Source organism: Aythya fuligula, chromosome 9 (genome assembly GCF_009819795.1).
Source record: "Aythya fuligula isolate bAytFul2 chromosome 9, bAytFul2.pri, whole genome shotgun sequence".
NCBI lineage: Eukaryota > Metazoa > Chordata > Aves > Anseriformes > Anatidae > Aythya > Aythya fuligula.
The window spans coordinates 18,862,032-18,882,958 of NC_045567.1; the positions used below are offsets into that span (position 1 = coordinate 18,862,032).

The window sequence follows — 20,927 nt, forward strand, 5'->3', positions numbered from 1 at the left end:
AGAAAATGGGTTCTAATCCATGGGCAGATTTTAAGGCTAGAAGGATCCATTTATTGTCATCTCCTATGAACTGTAACACAAGACAGGCTGATAAACTTCACACACTTACTCAATCTGAGAGATCATAGTTTGAATTGAGAACATATATTCTGGAAAAGCATCTAGCTTAACATTAAAGACTAAAGTGATGGGAAATTGCTCAAGTTATTCCATTACTAATTCTTCAAAGTATTCCTAGGGAGTATTAGCAACATGTTATAACAGTTCTTTCATACACATACAGAATACATTAGAACTTATTTTACAAGAATAAAGAAGGCTTTAGTTTGTTTGTTTTTTGTTTGTTTGTTTTTAGTATTCTCAGAAAAGATGAATTATAATGAAAATGTTTTAAATTGTATTTATAGGCATGGATAGCACACCTAACTCAGTCAGGAGCAGTGTAAAGATGGACATGAAAGAATGAGTTAAAAGTCTCTGTCTTCTCATTGCCAACACAGCATTTCAGTTCACTTACAATGGACAAAAGTGGCAGTTGGAGGAGCTGGAGGAAGAACCCTCCAGGCAGCAGCGTGCTCTTGCTATATAAGGCACAAAATCATCTTACAGTGTAAAAGTTTCCATTGCCTTTGGAGGGAGCGGGACTTCACCTCTAGTCTTGGGGAAGGAAATTACGATAAACTATCATAAAAAGGCTGGGTCAAGCAAAAGGAAGGCTGCTTTGTAGAGCAAACTTAAAATTTATTTGTGTATATATGTCAGGAGTGTGTTTTCTTGTATATTATGGTAAGCAAAATAGTGTACCTACTCTTAGGCAGTTTAATCATACATCTATTTTAGAATGTTCTTGGAAGTTCAGTAAGAGAACTTTTTACAGTCCAGTTAACAAAATAGGGAGTGACAGTCTCTAAACCTGAAATCTGAAATCACTTACTACTAAGAATAATCTAGACAAGACTACAAACAAAGAACTCCTCTTTTCCTTATACACAGAAAGGAAACAAAGTTATTCACCAGTCCAGTTGGGGAAAAAAAAAAAAAAAAAAAAAAAAAGAGTTTGTATTCACACAGAATTATTAAAGGATAAAAAAAGACAAAGGTATCTGAACTTATCAGTAAAAGAAATAGGTTCACATATGTTCTGATTTTGGTAAGAATGATCAATATTTGAAGACATTAAACAGACTACAGTTGGAGACAATCCTCTTACAGAGAGTATGTGAGGAGTCAAGACCAGAGTAAAGCTGGAAGTAGGCATTGCATTGATTCTGGTAAATCAATATTACAAAAAACACAAGTTAGAAGAGCAACTATGTTGATTTGACTAACAATCTCTTATTTCCCTGTAACTTATTTTTTCTGATAACCAAAGCAATACTGCCAGCAGTTACAACATTAAGTCTATTCCATGCTTTTCAATTATTTTCACTGGACGCATTTCTGTCCTGTTCATTCCATGAAGGTATTAATTATATTAATTCATTTCTCCCAATCTTTTTAGGTGTATGGTAGTAATTTCCGTGTAACTGATACCAAAATAGAGTGCACTGATTTGGAAATGTATTGTGTACAAGGAGGTTAGAAATGCAGTGACCTTATCTGCAAAATACTTTACTAAGTGTTTGAACATTTACCTGAACTACTCAGTCAGGAGACACTAAATTACAGCAGCTATATATTTTGGAATTGATGACATCTTACTTTTTTTTTTTTTTTAATTACAGAAACTATTCATTATTAACTCAAACCACAATACATCTACCATATATATATTTACTGCTGGATTAAGATTGAAGGAATGTTGTTGCTATTTCCTCATGACAAGTAGAAGGCAACAAATCCCTCTATAGGGACTAAGTAGCTAAATCAACTTGTTTACAAAGCAAAGCCTACTTAGTTTATTTAGAACAGTCTCAGCAGACCCAAGGTAGTGCAATGAGAATCTCTACCTGGATCCTGGATGCTGTCAGATTTACTTCACTAAGACAGCTCCTTACCTTGAATTCCTAACATTTTGACCAATTATTTTTTCTCTCCTAAGTATTTAATTTATCCAGCAGCAAAAAGTTGATACTTAATAATTCACCAACAATATTATGTGCCTGTACCTTTCCCTTGCAGCTGTATTTACTCAAAACAAAGCTATTCAAATAAGCCTTAATCAAGACATATCATGCTACCACGCTGTGTTTGTACAAACCCACTTAGTCCTCTTCAGCTGGGAGCATCAGTAGTGAATCCTCAGACCAACAAACAGCAGGGCAAAGTGGGACGAGGCAGCCCTGTCAGCCACAGCAGCACTCCCACAGCAGCCACCCCTGTGCTACCAAAATGTGGCCCAGTGCTCACAGCTGGATCCATGCTCGAGTCTTTGTCCTGCATTGCAGTCACTGAGAGCTGGTGACTCCAACTGCAGATCACAGCCAGCAGGTCTCTGGCAGTGGTGCCATGTAGAGAGCAGGGCCAGCTGTTAGTTGGGAATTCATGGGGAACGACATCTCTTTTCTTAAGCTTACTTTATTACAACTAAGGGTTAAATTGTATTTAAAACTATCAGAAATAGTTCCTGAAAGATAAGACTCACGTAAAGCTTTATTAATAACTACGGCGTGCTAAGACTCTTGCTTAACTAAGGCCCATTTCCTGAATACCATACATCAGTATTATTTAAATAACATTTTGACAATCCAACAGATCAAGTTATATTGAAGAGTTCTCACAGTAACTGAATGCGGTACATTAATAGCACAGATAGCATCTGAGGTACTTGCGATTCCCCCGTATGTCAGACTTGCTGGATTCTGCCACGCTACCCAATATAACTCAATTAACGCTGACTTCATATGTGTGTGCACCAGTTAACAAGCTGCAGCCATATTTCGGAAAAAGATCATTTTACTGAGCAATGGCACACACACTTTAAACCGCATTGAATCCCCCTTCAGTCCCTCACCTCCCACAAAAATCAGAATTTAAAGTGCTTTCTGCATGAGGAGTGACTGAGAGCTGAGGTTAATTCAGTGCCTAAGACCGAGCAGTGACCATACAGCAAACCAACAGACTTCTGATGGCTCCAGGGAGCTGGCTCAAACATCTAACCATGAGACAGAATCTATTATCTCCTGGCTTGAAATTGTGGAGTCTTTATATTTTATTCCCTAAACACTAAAAAAAAAATACCGTGGGCAGATGCCAAAAGAAAGACAACTATTTTCAAAAACATTTCACAGTAAACTGTGCCAGTACTTGTGGGAACTTTCTGGTGGTCAGCATCGATCTGACATCGGAGCCCATGATGAGTGGGCGAGGCCACGACTGCTGCAGCCCGTGCTACAGAGGCTGTGCTGTCCTGTAATTTCTTAAAACAAAGCTTTATTTGTTTTATCATTACAGCAGTCTGAAGTTTGAACCTCCTGGACAATTTCTCACTTTATCTAAAATGGAAAATGTATTTAATTTTTTTTTTCCTGTAAAGTTAGTGTTTATGGCCCAATAACTACAGAGGATAATGGGAGCCTTGTGGGAAATAAAGCTATTTATGTAAGATTATGAGGGGCCTTTTACAAACAGCATACTTTGAAGATATTCAGCTCTATAGCTACATTTTCTTGAAAAAAATGTTTTTTAACCTATGTGACTACCACTCTGAAAAGGTAGATTTGAGAATAAACCATACAAATCAACCACAATCAGATTCCGTGTGAGTTATCAATCACTTGTGTATACACAAAATAAAGAATTGGACTTTTCTGTGTAGAAAATTTGTATAGCTGTTTCCTCAAGCAAAGAAATGCAGGGATAGACAGAACCATTGGAAGGTCACAGAAAGAGAATGCAAAACCATTTCCACTCTGACCTCCTATCAGACTTATAACGAGAAAATATTTAGTGATATTCTAAAAATTGTTAGAACTGTAACTTCTACGTAATAAGAGCACTCTTGTCCCCAGAAAATCAATAGCTACATCTTCATTAGAGCTAATCACTAAGGCTAAAATTTGAAGTGCATTTTGGCAAAGCAAAGTTTTATTTTATATATATATTTATATACATAGCCATAAAAATAAAATTAAACAAGACATTAACGCAAAGCTAACAGTAAACACCAGAATACCATCTCAAAATGAATTCCAAAAATTCTTGCTCTGTTTGTATGGACTTGAATGTTTCCTTAGTAACCCTTCAACCCTGAATATGAACAAAAGTGCTGTGCTAGAAATCATCCCATTAGCACCACGAAGTTGGCAAATCAGCAATAAACATTTTACACTTTTATTGGTACATTGTCAGCCCCGCACATACCAAAGATCTTTTATGGGGATTCCAAGGAACTTGAAAAGCACCAGCACTCTGGGGGCTATCACTACACACATAGTTCTCCGTGCCTATGAACACAGTCCCCTTTTCTGAGGTTCTCCATGACTCGGTTTCTCTCCTTATAAAAATAGTTTATAGGGGCAGTACCCAGCCTACTTTACAGAGATCTATCATGTGGCTAAGCTTACTGATGCCTGTCAGGCACTTCTAGATATTTGGATTAAAACAACAACAACAAAAAAAAAGAAACATGGAAATGTACTGGAATAAATACTGCCTTAGTTTAGCTCACCCTAATTGCCAGAAAAGATTCTATCTTTCTCAAAATGTATGCAGGGGAAAAAAGAGACTACCCCCTTCCTTTATACAAAGCACAGATATTTTTTTCATGTTGGTAATGAAAGTTAAAATGAGATTCCACACAGCTGCAAATGAAATTTGTCACCTTTTCTCCTCTCCCTTTTTATGGCATCATACACAATGCTTTTCTGACCCGTCCTGAAGCCTTTTGTGTGAGAATTAACTTCTCAGCTCCACTCTCTGCCTTCCAAACCTACACAAAAAGCAGAAATTACCTGCCTCAATCACTCTTCTTTCTTTGCTGTTTCTTTTTAGGAGTCTTTCAATAGCGACAACTTTAACCACTTCACTTACTGCACTCATATGAAAACGGGATCAATACAAAGCCATAAATGACCGGGGTGGTGTGGGACCACGCTGCCTAGCATGACATATTTTGTCCATCACTGTCCTACTGCAGTTATATTATGCTTTTCGTATTGCATTTTAAGACAATGGCATTTTGATGTGCAGTGAAGTTTCAGACTGCTTCATTCGAGATTTTTCTTGGATACTGTCTACATCTTGAAATAGTGAAGATGGTTAACTATTGTATAATAGCGAGATAATATTTTTGAGGCATAGGACAGGACATACCAAATCTTGCACCATTAAAACCTCTTCTGTACACACACAGCATGACATAAGCCCAAGAAGAACATGTATGTGTATACTTAGAAAAAAAAGTCTATTGTTTCAGTACATCCACCACAGGGATGTGTGGGAAAACAGCTCAACCCGTTAAGAAACAGCTCACATCAGCATTTTCTGCAGTGTGACCTAGCTACTTCATCTTATTGAGCTTCAGCGTGCTTTGCTGGCTGGCAGTAGTGAGCAAAGAGACAGAGAAAAACAAAATGAAAGTTGGGAAGAGACATTAGCTTGAGAAAGCTGTAAGGGAAACCTCTAACTCTGTTTCTCCCAGACTTGCAGGTACCCACCAGTGAAAAGCAAAAGACTTCCCATTTCCCACATATACATACAAGAAAAATTAAGTTGCATAAGATTGTGTCTTTAACAAAAATACATGGGGAGTCTCAGTCTAGATTCTAACTGTTAACCCAGATACACAGATGTGTCGTCTCTCCCAGGTTTTCTGGGGATTCGGGTCCCTTAATAAAGACCCCACTGCTTCTGTTGGCCTCTGGATATGTTAGAAGTATAAGTTTTCAGTGCCTTTAACTTTTCCATTCTTACCACTATCCCTAAGTACATGCACCATCTCGTTCATATGCAGGCAAGGGAGTGTGAATCCAATGGCAGTCAAAGATTTGTGCCCTAAAATAGCTACTGGAGTAAGGGATGTGTGGCAGCAGCAAAGGGCCGGCTCCAGTCACAGGCTGGGATGCAATCACCCAACCACGCTCGGGCAGCAGCAAAGAGAAGTGCTGTGCTACTGTCTTGTATACACAGTGGCTTGGTCAGTATGGTGTGTAATTTATTCTTCCTTATTTCTAGAATGTCCCTGGAAATTGAGGCAGTAGTATAATCTCCGCATTGTAAGCAATAAAATGTAGAAAAAGGAGTTGCTTTTCAGTTGTCTGTGGGAAGCCTATAGCAGATTGCAAGCTAAAGCAGAATTTGCATTCCCAAATTTTAGTACCTAAACTACTTCCCTAGGTGCCTTTGAAATCAGCAGGCTCCCTCTGAGAGCAGTGCAGGCTGTCCCTCTTTCTTACGCAGTTAGACAAGCGCCTGGTGTAGGTTTATAGGAAGAGATGTCCACTGATTTCAGAACCCCACCTTTTTGCTACATTTGGGCCCCTCTTTCTTCCAAGAGCCAGTGCCCGAAGGCATTTGCAATTCCACTAAGCCCATACTGTGTGTGTGCGAAGCTGATCTACAGGAAAAACTCCTCCTTCTGCAGTGCCCCACAAAGCAACAACAATTTGTCTGACAAATCCGTGCTTTTACAGCACAACTGGAACACAAACCAATTTGCAGTCAGCAATTTTAACCAAATGAACAAGTTACATTTCCCATTGCAAATCTTAACATTGACACCTCCTCATTGTAATGCTGCACTATAAGATAATTGTACCAGAAATCATGAATCACATTGTCTACCTGCTTTAAAATTGGTTCACACAATAAGAAAATACATTGAGAATAATCCTGAGCTATGGTCAAAGTGCAGCTTTTTTCCACCCCTCGCATCTAGGCAGCAGTAATATTATTGTAGCCTCAAGAGCTTTCAAGTTTCATTTTACAAAATTTGGCTTATTTTTAAAATAACAGCTCATACATTGTTAACAACCCACAGCCGGCTCTCTGAGCACACAGCCTGAGAAAGTAAGCTGAAGTCTGTTACCCCACAGGCTCTGTTTGTACCCGGGGTGCCAGAGAAGGTCAGGGAAAGTTCCTGGGCACTGCACTGTGACTGTGCACGCTGCCAGGCTGCCACAACCATCCCTCCATGCCTCTGCCCATTCCCATGGCATCATGCAGATGGTTCCAGGCACGGCTCAGGAGGGGGCAGAGGACACTGACCGTTTCCAGTGGTTGTCCAGTTGCAGGCTACCTCCATGGGAGGGTCAGAGTTGGGCAGCTTGGAGGTTGGTTAGCTCCCACACAAGGAACGGGTCCTGTGGGCAGCCAGGAGGTGGACTCAATGATCCTTGTGGGTCCCTTCCAGTCCAGGATGCTCCATGGCTCCATGACCTAGGCAGGTTTAACTTAGTACAGACGTAACCACAGGCACTAAGGAACCCTCAATTCCAAACAGCAGACCAAGTCCAAGCAACACGTACTTGAGAGGAATGACCTGGCTCCAAACACCCACAGCTCCCTCGTCCTGCCTCAAACCATTCCACTCTCAGCAGAAACCCGGGCTGCACGTCCTGCTTTCATAAGCCCTGGTTCCAGCTGGGTGGCACACAAAGCTTTGCACTGCGAATGAGAGCACTACGACCACCCAGTTGGCTCTCCAGGTAGTAACAAAGCAAGGAATTTGACACTGATTCCCCAGTCAAGTCCAAGAGCGTGTGTTCAGAATACATCTTCTAGGAGCCAAGAATCATTAAAGACAGCAAGAGACGGACAAAGCTGCTGCTCTCAGTGCACTCACAGTTAAACAGTATGCAGCACTTCACTTCAAATGCACACAGTGTATTTTCAGCACTGTTACCTGCTTTGTCTAATTACTGTTTTTCCTAATTGTATAACCCAGCATTAACGGCACAGTAATAATTACTTAGGAAGAAGCTTGTCATAGCCAGGAGAGAGAGAAGGTACTTTGCTTTAACATCTCCAAGTGTGAAGATACATTTATAGAAATTATGGCATGCACACTATGCAAAAATATCCAGAATTATCTGAAAATGAGTAGTCAGCAAAGGGTAGGTAGACTATGCTGATGCCTCTGGGTGATGCGTGTTTTCCTGTCAGCCATTCTCAGCACTTATTTTTGCCAAATAATAATAACGATGATGCTTTATGAAAAAAAAAAAAAAATACTAGGAAATTTAATGATTGTTGCAGATTTGTACTAAGAATTTGTTCAAGGTACATTTCAGAATTAGGACAATGATTTTTTTACAAAAACTTATCTGTAATAGACTATAAAAATTTATTATATTTCTCTCTAAATACCTGCATAAATTCTAAAAGTAAACTAAGGACACCTGGTATTCTTACCAGTTATCACTGGATCATCCTTTCTGTGCCCAATCACCCTCCTGAAGTTCTGTAAGGGACAATCATTTTGGGGTGACTTCCAGGCAAGACTGAACTTCACTCTCACTGAATTGATAATCCTAACACCAACCCAGCCTTCTTCTAAAAACAAACAAACAACAAAATAAATGAGCAACCAGCTGTCCAAGGGGGGCAATCTAATTTAACACTTTTGGGAACATCCCTGCTCTCAGAGCTGCTCCTGCCAAACTCTCTTCCCTGCTGATGGAAGTGGCTGGGCTCTTTAAGCACCAGCAGCATGAAATAACAGAACTATTGAACTACTCTAGCATGGAGCATGACATCAGATCTCTCATTGCAAGCCAGAAAATCCATCAAATTGAGACTTTGTTCCCTCAAACAGTCATTTACTACAGATCATTGAGCTGCTTATTTAATATTTATGCAAACTCATCGTGATGTTGTGCTGGATCATGTTTAAGAGGCAATCTGGGCAAAGAAGACTGAGATCCTAAGAGGCTAAGAAGAATCCTAAATACATAAAGGAACATTTCTTTCTACTTTGGCTGTATGACCAACCTCATTATGCAGCTGCTTTTAAGAGCTCCCACAAATGTGTTTTTTTTGAAAGCCTGCATGAACCCAAGGGGCTGCCACTCCTGTTAATGTCCATACAGACACAGAGGGCTTCTAGAACTAGAGCAACCTTTGCACACCAAAAAACAACTTACATGGTATTACAGGAGCACTGTAGTGCCACAGCTCAGCACGGGCACAGGTGGCTGGATGCAGAGTTTGGAACAGGTGGGTGCTACTAGCTCAGCTCAGAAATCATCCAAGCATGCCAAGCAGTTCAGATGAACTTGGACTGTTATACAGAGGACAAAAGAAAACAAAAGGAAGCCCTTTTCCTTCGTGTTCAGCCCAGTCCCCTTAGGGAATTTTGTGTAGATAGATCCAAACACCATCACCTAACTGCAGTTTCTCAGTTTCCACTCCAGCACAATTCACTGGCAAATCTCTAAATTAGAAGCCCAGTACAAATCCAATTGCCTTCCAAATTGGTCTGCTTGGCACAGCAATCAAAATTGTCAGATGCCACATTGCTACCCCACCTAGGCCTTACACAGCAAATGCCACTGTGGGCTCCACACTTTTATGAGAGTTACAAATGCCATAATTAGTATCAGCTCAAACTATTTATGATGCCATAGGATTGGATCAGAATCTGTTTCACTTGATCATTTGGTTTTGATCAGAACTCACTTTCAGGAAGGCAAGGACGAAAGATAAAAGAAAAGAAATTCACTTTGATCAGGAGTTGCTTTGCATAATCTTGATTACAGGACTTCATCGCTCTTTGCAAACTGTGGCAGTGGTATCTGGCTTACACCACCCTAAGTAATTTATAAATAAGCTAAGCATAAAAATAAAATCCCTTTAACTCTTGAAATTGGAGAAATATTTGAGATATAGATAATGTTCCACTAGCACTTTCTCCCTTGGAGTTATTACATTGATTTTATTATTCCTGTCGTGTTCTGTTTAATTGGATAATAACCGCAGTCACATTATTGCCTTGTAAGTACGTACAAGCACCTACCAGTGTTTACCAAAGAACTCCATATGCCTTCCTGCTTAAATGGGAACATTATTTTGTGAATGTGCAGCAAAGGATGACAAGTAGCTCCACGAGTGCTAATCACAGGGGAATGACCAGAACACAAAAGCTAATTAATGAGAACCCTGATATCTGACCATTGCATTGGAAACATCGTGCCTAATACCATAAGCGAGGACTAAAAGGGGACTGCAAAATAGCATAGTGCTTGCTTTAGTGGCACAAGCTGACTTCCCTACAGTTGCTAGCCATGCTCCGTCTTTTTCTATTTTTCTTTTTTCTTTTCCTTTTTTAAGCTCATTGGATTAAAATAATAGGGAACAGAGAGGAATGAGTTATATGAGTATAGGTATCAACATTTGAGCTTTCCCCTACACACGGTGCCTGCATTTATGCCACAACACATCAGGCTTTCAGGTCATGAGCCAGGCAAGTGCAGCATTTTGCTTCCTGACCTGGCAGAATTCATGCAGAACAGGGAGGCAAAGTACAGTGACCACGGACTCAACTCCATCTGCTTACTCTAGGTCAGGTTTGAATTTGAAGTCAGTCACATCTCTCTGCAACTCCAATGATTTCTGAAGCTTGTCATTAACATCAGGAGTAGATTATGAACATTTCTTTTATTAACATGTCCCAGTGGGGGATCTTCAAAGTGTCAGCACTGTTAATCTCTGATCTGGGTGAGGTGGTGTCAGCACTCACCAGGACAGCACTTTATTCACTATTGTTTGTAATAAAGTTAGGATTTTGTTATAAAATCTGAGACAAATGTCACTCAAAGTTCTCACAGAGGAGTTATCAGACGCTCACATTACGTAACTCAGTATAAGCTTGATTTGCTTCAACTGAATATTTGATGTGCAGGGGAACCCTTCCCAGATGGCTGACAACTGTCTCTCCCAGAAAAATTGGGAGAGAAGGGCTGCATAAATATGATTTTTTCATTACATTTTATTAACAAATCCAAAGGAATGATGCCTTTTAACTGCAGAAATACAAGGTAGACAACACATCAATAAGAGGTATTTGCTTGAAACCCTCCAGCATACAATAAACATGCTTCTAATCTCTTTATCTGCCAGGGTTTTTTTTTTTTTTTTTTTTTTTTTTTTTTTTTTTAAATCAGCAATACCAAAGAGTCTAGTTCAACTCAAATGTATAAGAAGGAAACTCATCAGCACTACCGGGCAGTCTATGAAATTATGCTTTTCTAAGCAGTTATACTCTTAGAAAAGGAGCAAACAAGTAAACAATTCACTATACCACTTTGCACGGCTCTAGGGTTCTCCATTCAATATCTGTGCATTTACCCATTTTGCAGAAAAGACATGTAAATTTCCCCAAAATTTTCAGTTGCTCATCTCTCAGCTTTCTTTCCCAGTGACATTCATTGCAGTTGTCTTCCAGAAATCCTGCTGTGCAGACATGTAGTCCGATTCTTAAGGTGTTTTGCATGCTGGGGAACCTTCCACAAAAACAGGCCAGTTTATTTTTAGATTCCCTTAACTTTATTTATTGATTTAGGAGGATATGAGGAATGGGCATAAGCGAAGAGAGTTTTGTAGAAATGGTATCTTTTATTAGATTAGCTGATACAGCTTGAAAAAGCAAGCATGCTTTTGGGCACTGGGTGCCTTCTTCAGCAAAATCTAACTCAATACAGGCAATTTCAGTTAAATCTTATTATATTGATGACAATACTATTATGAAATAACTGTGGAACTGAGTAAAAAGAGGGGCATGGTGAAGGTTTATGTAATTTGATATTCCAATGTTCCACATGATGCCAAATTAAATGTCTTGGTCACGACTGTAGGGAAAAGAACACAGGATTTCTTCTAACCCCCCCTCCTCTTCCTTCCCTCCCATGGTCATCACTGCTCAGAAATCTGGCTCTGGCTGCTGCTCCTAGTTCTAACCCTTACTAAAACATTAGTTATTATAAAGTTTCTGTGCAACCACAAAAATACTATTGTCAGCAATATTCCACACGCAGTAGACATGTCAAAGGAATGTCAAAATAGCACCAGTTTTACAGTCTTGTCCCTCTCCCAGTTTCTGCTAGGAAAAGGCTATGAAAACAGAACGTGGGAGATATCCAGGAACGGGTAGTTAGTGGGACTGTGACAGACTGAGAAACAGTGCAGTGAATACGAGGCCATCACGGAGCCTCACTATTTAAAGATCAAACCATAACAGAGAGCCTGCACTAAAAATTAAGAGGAGGGGAGGGAACGAAACAAGACTTGGGAGACGTTGCTGACACCAGTAGGGAAACGGGCAGTGGAGAGATAAAGGCAGATTGCCTCAGTGCTAAAATGACTGTGAAAAACTTATAAATTGATGAGAATAGAGAAAATGCCAGACTGTAATCCCATTAGCAAATAGAGACTGGCCTCCACGGTGATTCCTGGCAATCCTACTGATAGCTTACAATTAGATTTTTCCACAGCAAAACAAAACTGCACAAATAAGCAAAAACTCACGATTTTTTATAAGCAACAGAAAAACAAGTCAGCAGTGTCAGTCAAAAAATATCCTAATTAATTTACAGCTAATTAAATGTGAAAAGTCCTGAAGAACTAGGCATTTATTAGATGAACTGCAAACAAGCCAAGTACAGCACTGATTATTGCAACAGTGCAATGTTTTTGCTCATCTGCATCAAGCGCAAGACAGCTTTTTTTTTTTTTATCCTTTCTGACTGTTGTTAGAAAGCAGCTCATTCCTAAGAGCAGAACCATGAAAGCAGCACTTAGATGAAGAAAGGCTGAAGGCTTTACAACCTCTCCGAAAGATCACCCGAAGCACACAAAGCTGTAGAAAAGAAAATGATGGAGTTGGAAAAAGAAATAGCCCAACAAGGCATCAAAGGTGACGTTGTTTGGACTGCATGGGAGGAATGTGCAGAGTACCGATGACACTTTTCTTTCCATACTGTCCAGGTTTCAGCTTCCATCCACGGCCATTAATAGACAATCTTTCTATTCAGTATTCATTAAGCAGAAAATGAATGGGGAGAAAAGTTTAGCTGGTTTTATTCCTATCTCTAGTATTAGTTTGCAGAAACCACAGGCAAGTTGTTCATCGTAAGGCACTGCCTAAAACACTGAGGGAGAAAGCGGTGTATTTCATGTGCCTCTGGAGGCTACTAAGGAAAAAAGAACATCATTCCCCCTAGACTGGAATAGAGAGGTTTGCTGAGCTCAAACAGGTCTGGTTCTACCCATGAACACCCTCAAATGACATTGAGAATGGCTACAGCCACACTTCCCAGCTCTCCTCTGCCCTCATTGTCATGCATGTACTGGGGTTAATGGTAAAAGAATATAAGTTTGCTGGTGAGGTAGAAGAAACAAAGGGTATTTTTCTATCTCCTCTGCTTTTGTACTTTTGCTTCTCTTTGCTTTGAATTATCCCATCTGTAAAACAGGACCAAAATAGTTCTTTACTGTACCTGCAAGTATTACTGTGGCTTTGCAGTTCCAAGCACTGGAGAAGGTCATGAAAAGCAGGACTTAACAGAGGAGGCAGAAGTCACAGCTCCCTATTCACTGCCTTTCATCCTACAGAGCTGTGCCTCGCTAGTCTAGCTGGCAGGATCCTTAGTAAGCTGATTCACTTGTGTTTTGACATATGCTTTTCAAATTGCATAATTAAAAACACAGCTTGTCTCTTCCATGTACTATTGGCAGTAAATTTTATCACTTGAACAACAATTTTATTATTGAGAATATTCTGAAAAAAATAAAAATAAAAAAAATCTCTGTGGTTCAGCTTAAAGCATATTTATCCATGAGGAAAGAGTCAACATTTTTGCAAAACTCTTTCTCATTAGGATTCTTCTCTTTCCAACAAGCATCTGGTAAGAGAAACAGAAGTGCAAAGGTACCGCAGTGCTGAGCCAGGCCTCACAGTGCTGTCTCCTGCAATCTATAGCTCAAGCTTGGCCCCAGGCACCTGGGGTGAGCAAGTGCCGACAGTCGGCATTCACAGTCATTAGTAGCTGAAGCAGGAGCTGCTTAGGAAATCCAGTGCTCAGGGAAGTCTGATGTTGCTTAGTTGCTTATTTCTGGGCTAAGGAAACCGCTCTCTGAGAGCTCTTCACAAGAATCAGATACCCAACACGTTGCTGTTAAGAAGCTGAGATGGTCTCAGTCCACCTTGCCTCAAAATGCAGATGGTGGAGGGAAAGCAGTGTCCTTTCCAGCACGCAGCTCTCACTCAAGCTCCAGAAGAAAGTTATCCCATTCTGTAATATCTGAGGAATCCAAAACATCTGCCATCTTCAAGGTGTCCCCAAACCAACAGATGTAGGACAATCTGCTACTTTAATGGCATTTCATTCCTTCCTGCTGAATTTGCTCCACGGTGCATGGAATTGATTAAATATTCATAGCAACAGTCAGAAAAGGGATAAAAGCAAACTTGGATATAGCCCAGCAGCCATAGTAGTTGTGCTGGAAGAGAAAAACACCTGTGTTTTAGGCTTTCTTTTGCTGATCACCTAAATAATGAAATGGTCAGTAAAGCCAGGGTCTGGAACTGCCAGGCTTTGTTGATATTCATAAACATAGGCTTTCTTCATCCCACTGAATAATTTTTATTCCACACAAATTAGAGCTGCTTTAAAAAAAAAAAAAAAAAAAAAAAAAAAAAAAAAAAAAGGTAGCAAGAATGTCATCCAGCTACCCTAGACCATCCTATGGATTGGTGTGCAAGTACTGTGATGGGGCGAGGAAGCTTAAATGGCTTTGGGAAGCACAAAGAACGTGATAGAGGGTGATTATTCCTACTGTGGCTTTACTGGGTAAAAATAGAGAAGGATGCTACAGTTGTGTAGATTGGCATGCTCTGAGAAGGCCCGCTATATTTAGCCAAGTAGGGAAAGATAACATATATGTTATGAATCTTACAGGTATGGCGTGAGACAGGTCAATACTGTCAAGACGGAGATGTCCAGAAGTAAAACTAGAGGTAATTGAGAAACCACTAAGTAATTAATTTTAATATAAAGACCCCTATCTCTTGCCAGGGGGAAATATACCCACTCACAAAGAACTTTGCATGGTTTGGGGCAAAAGAGTTTGCATTTCTTGGGCAAAATAGCACATGATCTGTCAAATTACATTAAGAAACTTTGTGCCTGCAATAGAAATTGTGCCCAAAATCTGCCTACTTAAAGGAAGTCATCATTACAAGAGAAAGGCAATGCATGGAAGAGAAGGCGTACACTATATATAATATTGAACAAGTCTGGAAAATAACCTGATAGTTTTACTCAACTTTGGAGACTATGTAAAATGGTAAGGAATATGGACCACTCACTGCAAAGCCATGCAACAGGGAAGATCTAACAAACACTGAGAGTCCTCCTGGATCTGTTCCACACTTCTCCTCAAGGGTGGGAGAGGTTTTTTTTCTTCAATTAACAAGAAAAGAATTCTGGATCTTTCCAGCACAAACAGCATGTGTCACAGAACATATGACACACACAATACATATGGGCAAGTACAGAAACAATGAAAACATGGTAGCATATATATGCTCGGTGTCTAGCCTGAAATGGTAAGAAGTGGGCGCCGAAGCCCAAGACTCTGAAACACAGCTGTACCACGAGGAAGGAAATAACTTCCCTCTGCACTATGTGCTGGAAGTTGTACACCACGAACTTTACTACAGTATTAATTGCCCTCATCTGTCAATGTTTAACATGCAAAGTGTGGAGTAAAATCACTTAGGCAATTCAGTCCAAGTAATTACCTATTTTACATCCTTTCTATTGTAAAATAATCTGGTCTCATTTTATGACTTGGAAAACCATGCACTATCAATTTAGTGATAATATATTAATAATTGTGCGATGTTCCAACCACTTTCTATAGATGATGTCATGTCCGCAGAGCAGCTCATTGTCAGCAGAACAGATCTGAGATGCAAATCAGTGAGAATTTAATTATGTTAAAATAAACAGATGCTCTACCATTCACTGAGCTCTCTATTGACAGCGTTCAATAAAACATAAATTGAATGCAAGTTGTTACACACAACTGTCACTTCCTCGGCTGTATTATTTGCATGGGTTGCCCCTTCCCTGTAAACAAACAGAATAACCGCATACAATGAATTCCAGCTGACTTTGGTCCAAGCAACCATGAACTGTAAAAATGAGCTTTCTTCCATACGTTTCTTTCTTATTTTAACTGCATCACGTTTTCACTAATCTGCTCCCAAGTCTCATTTTGTTCCTTTTTAAACAGCTAGCCCCTAGAGTCAAACAGTGATATCTAAATCTCTCTTTTTATTTTGGAAAAAATGTGTCTATGTTTTATGGTAGTTGAGAGAAACTTTTACATGTAAAGACTTGCCACACCAGAAAGCAAGCAAAACAATTGCCATTTTTACAATGTCATTATTTTTAATGGATTGACTCATATTTCCTAGGGGAAATCAGAAATTCTTGACTTTCAGAGCCACCCTAGGACGACACAATCTAAGACATGAAATTATCCCTTCATAGACCAGATTTTCAAAAGGTATACATCTGCATGTAGGACAAGCTCAGAAGTGAGTATAAAACTCATCAGGTTGAAAATATGTGTGCAAAGTGAACCTCACACATATTCCTAGAATGTTAGAGTACATATAAAAAAGGACCTTTAAAAAAAAAGTCAGTCTTATTTAAGTTGATTTGACTGCACTTGGAACTATGGATAACACAGAATTAAAAATAAAAATAAAAAAATAAAATAAAAAACAAACATCCAAGCATCTTTATATTTAGCAGCTGCAGAGACAATAACAGCTAAAGCAAAAAAATATATATACATATTTTGAAAATTTACTAAAAGCTGACTGGTGCCACATAAATCTATGTAACAGCCAACCGAAAAAGATCACTTCTATTCTTTTTTGCTGTAAGGTGTTAGTTCAAATCCAGTCCTCACTCACTTGAAAGTTACCTCCACAAAGGTGAATACCCTATTCCATTCTTGCCGTGACACCACAGGAAAGATTCATCAGGTTGCTTCTTCCCCCTCCAGACCTGTCTGGGTTCATTTTTTCCTCTAATCTCTCCTAGCCCCCAATTGCAACAGTGAAAAGCATCTTAGAGCAAGCAGCCATTCTCTACTTATCTCAAAAGTAGTCAGATGTGAATCACTATTGCAGGCTTTGCTGTAGCTTCTCAGCTGTTCCAACAGTATTTGGCTTAGAAAAATGTCTCAATGCGCATTCAGCTAGGGAGATATCTAGGGATTGATTATTATTAATACCCTGTAAATGTTTCTTTCCATATTCATCCTGTTTAGTTTATCTTCATAACCTGAAAGTCTGTAAAAGATGAGGTACATAAACTAATTAGCTGTAACTGAAGCTGCTTTCTGAAGAGGGATCTGCTGCTTCGTGAGAGCTGCAAGAAGCAGGTGACTTCTGGTTCTTTGACCATGCTAATTTATACTAGGCTTTAATCCAGAAAATTCTTTCAAGTTCTCATCTCTTCCTTGTGATAGGTACACAACCCCTTGTTGAAGGGGATGGGAGTGCTGATAGTCACAAATTACCATGCTGAGGAAAGTTGTATCAGATTTATTGTAAGATGCAGGAATGTTCAGACTTGTTTAATATGCAGAACAAGTTTGTCTCCATAACTGCATGCAGTTTCTATTAGTAGCGGCAGTGCACAAATAAGTCAGTGTGGCTTTTGCATATTTCTTTTTAAACATTTTTCTGCCTTTAAATTGCATTCTCATAATCACCTACCAACTTTCAGCTTCAATACAACACATTTCTGGTCCTGCTCCTGGAACCAGGATGCAAAGCATCAAGCCTTTACCCTGCCTGAAGCCCTAACCAGCAGCAAACGTGTGCATGCATACAGCAGACACGTCTTTTAGATTACCTTTTTCTTTCTTCTTTATTTTTTTTTCCTGAAATCAATAGCCAGTATTAATGTGTATGAGCAAGACTGAGTCAAAATCTTCTATGCCAACTTGAGAAAGTCAATAACTTTAATTAGGATTGGAAATATGCTCATTTTTCTCTTTTGTGGCCAAACTATTCTCTCAGTTTCAATGGAATAACTTTGTCAACTTAAATCCTCATGGACGATCCTGTATGATCAAATGCTATGCTCACACTATATACACTAACAGAATTAATGCAACAACCACTTAGCTGAAAAACAATACTGTTGGAAAGGTTGGTGCACTTTTATTATTATTTATTTTTAGCAGAATGGATATATTTCAATATGTAGGCTTCAGCTGTTGCAACTGCAACAGTGGAAATGTATATTTCTGCTATGCTTTCTCCAACATAATAATGTGTAGTCTCAGCAATTTCTTGTACTCTGAGAAAAACTGCAAAGACTCAGTGTACTGTAATCTGCTGTGAATTCAGCATCTGCTTATGATATTCTCAACAGGAAAAGTTGTTTCTTCATCATCTGCAGATGTAATTATAACAGCAAGGCCTGCAAAATGTTCACAGATCAGATGTTTAAGATGAGCAAAGCACTTAAAATTAAATGTTACTTTCGTCATAAAAGAGAACATCCATATTCTTCTGTGCAGGACCCCTTAGTTGAGCACAAGTATCACGTAATTACAATGCTTTGCATCTTTGCTTCACCTTCCATCCAAGCCTCTCAGCTTACTTTGCAAACAACTGGATTAGGTATTGCAACAGTCAGAGAGAAGCATTCTGCAAACTATAAAAGAAAGAAGACCCCAGAGGTCACAGCCATTGAGCTCTGCATACCTATGACTGCTTACACATTAATATACTTGCATCGCACATAGGAAGTAAAATTTTAACTTTTTCTCTGCCAGAAGTGCACGTTGTTGGTTTACTTTCAATTCGGTCCTTTTCTGCCCTTTCAGGCCCTTTTCTGCCATCAACCAGCTCATTAATGAGAACGTTAAACTCTGTTGGGTCCAGTATTGACCCCTGGGGTAGATGAGGAGATACCTGGCATTTTCCTACTGCTGACATAATTTATTTCTGCCTGAGCCTTAACCCCACTTCCCTGACTGCCTAAAGATGAAACTTCTCGGGATTTACAGGATCACCAGACTACATGTAGGTCCTCAACTTCCATTCTGATCTGCAACCTGGTCTCTGCAGACACTTTGAAAATACCACTGGACCTCTAACTGCAGGTCTAACTTCAATTCCTAAAAATATTGTCACACTTTAAATTTTTATTCTTACTTTGTATATAGGCAATTAGCATTGCTGTCCTCTTAGAGGTGACAAATCGAAACAATAAGAGTCTGGGCAAAGTTTCACAAAAAAATTGTAGCTGAGCCAGGAGCCGAACCTAATCACATTGATTTAAGTGTCATTCCTTTCAGAATTAAGTTGTGGTAGAAGGGCTGAAGATACATGAAAGCTATGCAGAAAGAGCATATATATATATATCCATTCTCAGTACGAATAAAGGATAAGTTGTTTTTGACAACTCTGCCCTTCTGCCTCATGTTTCTCATACCAACATTTATGTCTGGTTCACAAGTCTACTACAAGCAGGAGTAGGAGGCTGACAGAAGGAGCAATCAGAAGAAGGTGGGCAGCAAAGCAGGAGACATTTGATTTGTTTTTCGCTTGCTTGGTGCTGAGTTGACACGGTTCCAGCTAGGAAGTCCAGACCAAACACGACATCTGAGACACGACAGAGGCAATTAACTGAAGGACAGGCTTTAAAGCAGTGAATTGGTGGAAATTCTTGTGTGCAAGACGTGCTGCAATTGCACCTCCAGCTTATGCAATTTAAGTAGATCCCAAGATAGTTTTTCTATCACCAATTAAAATTACCTAAACTTCCACTGCCAGTTTTCAGTGGGATGATTCTGCAAAGATGAATAAGTGTGAAGTTACAGGAAACAGTGTGGTTTCTGATCAGCTGTCAGTTAGTTACTCTCAAAGATGAAAATTTTAAGAGAAAAACCTCGTCTGGTTTGTGGGCCACAGAGCAATGGTCAAATTTAGATAACACACGGTATAACAAAATGAAGTTTCGCTGTAAGGGTAGTGAAAACTTGGTTGTAGGTTTTAAGTGATCATTTAACACAAATAAGCAAAATCCGATCTGGAATATCCAAGTGATTAGAGAGCTCTCCAGACAGCAGTAGTAAAATACAGAACAGAAAAATACCACTTTTTTCCTGCTGTATGTTCTTGCTTTATCCAGTGAACCTTAGCCCACATCAGTGCTTTTTCACCTGTGGCCCACAGACAGGGAAAATTCACAGCTGAGGAAAACTCATGGATCATGCCAAGGGAGACTGCAAAACGCAATGAACAGAAGCAAAGTCACAGCTGCTAGGCCTAAACTCACTCTGCAGATGCTCATACCTCAACTTGAGGTCTACGAGTGACAAATTCAAAAACAGGGGCCGTATTTCCCAACTAGGAGGGAAAGGACCCTTCACTGATTAGAAAGCAAGCTTATGAACTGGAGAAAAACATTAAAATCCTTACTCTTCCATGGACTTCTTGTGTGATCCTTAGCAAACCTCTCTTGTGTGCCCACCTGTAAAGCAGGGCACGTACATCCCCATCTCTTGAGTTCCTTGTGAGAATAGCTATATTAAAGATGTGCACTTCACATGGATTACTGTCTCTAGGTGGAGGAACAGCTGCCGACTGAATTTCAGAAGCATTCATAAAAGCTACCTCTAATTATTAATGGATTAACTGGCTTTACCACACTGCGGAAGAAGGAACATTAGAAACAGCATCCGGTCAGCTGAGCAGACATTTATGAGAAAGCTATGAATAAATGAAAGATTTTTGTGAAAAAATACAGAAAACAAAACCCAAAAGTATCCTCAGCTGTCATGGATGAGATTAATCACAGGATAAAACCAGCCACAGCATTCCACTGCTTAAACTATTCTGTTATAGCCTGCAGGAAGCAAGAGAAAATCAATCAGCAGCTTAAAATGATTTGGGATATGCTCAGCCACAGCATAGGGGAGATTTCATATTGTGCTTGCAAGGAAGAAAA

General features: G+C 39.5%; 1 protein-coding gene across 7 annotated transcripts in view; it reads left to right on the forward strand.

Annotated features, from left to right (window-relative positions):
* The window catches only part of PEX5L (peroxisomal biogenesis factor 5 like), a 100,557-nt gene that overhangs the window by 17,442 nt on the left and 62,188 nt on the right, over positions 1-20,927 (forward strand). The window contains exon 2 of one of the 7 annotated variants that reach the window (XM_032192963.1): positions 14,835-14,893. The exons of the other annotated variants lie outside the window; for them this stretch is intronic. The gene's annotated coding sequence lies outside the window, so the exon portion shown is untranslated. The remainder of the gene's footprint in view (positions 1-14,834; positions 14,894-20,927) is intronic. 7 annotated transcript variants of the gene reach the window in all.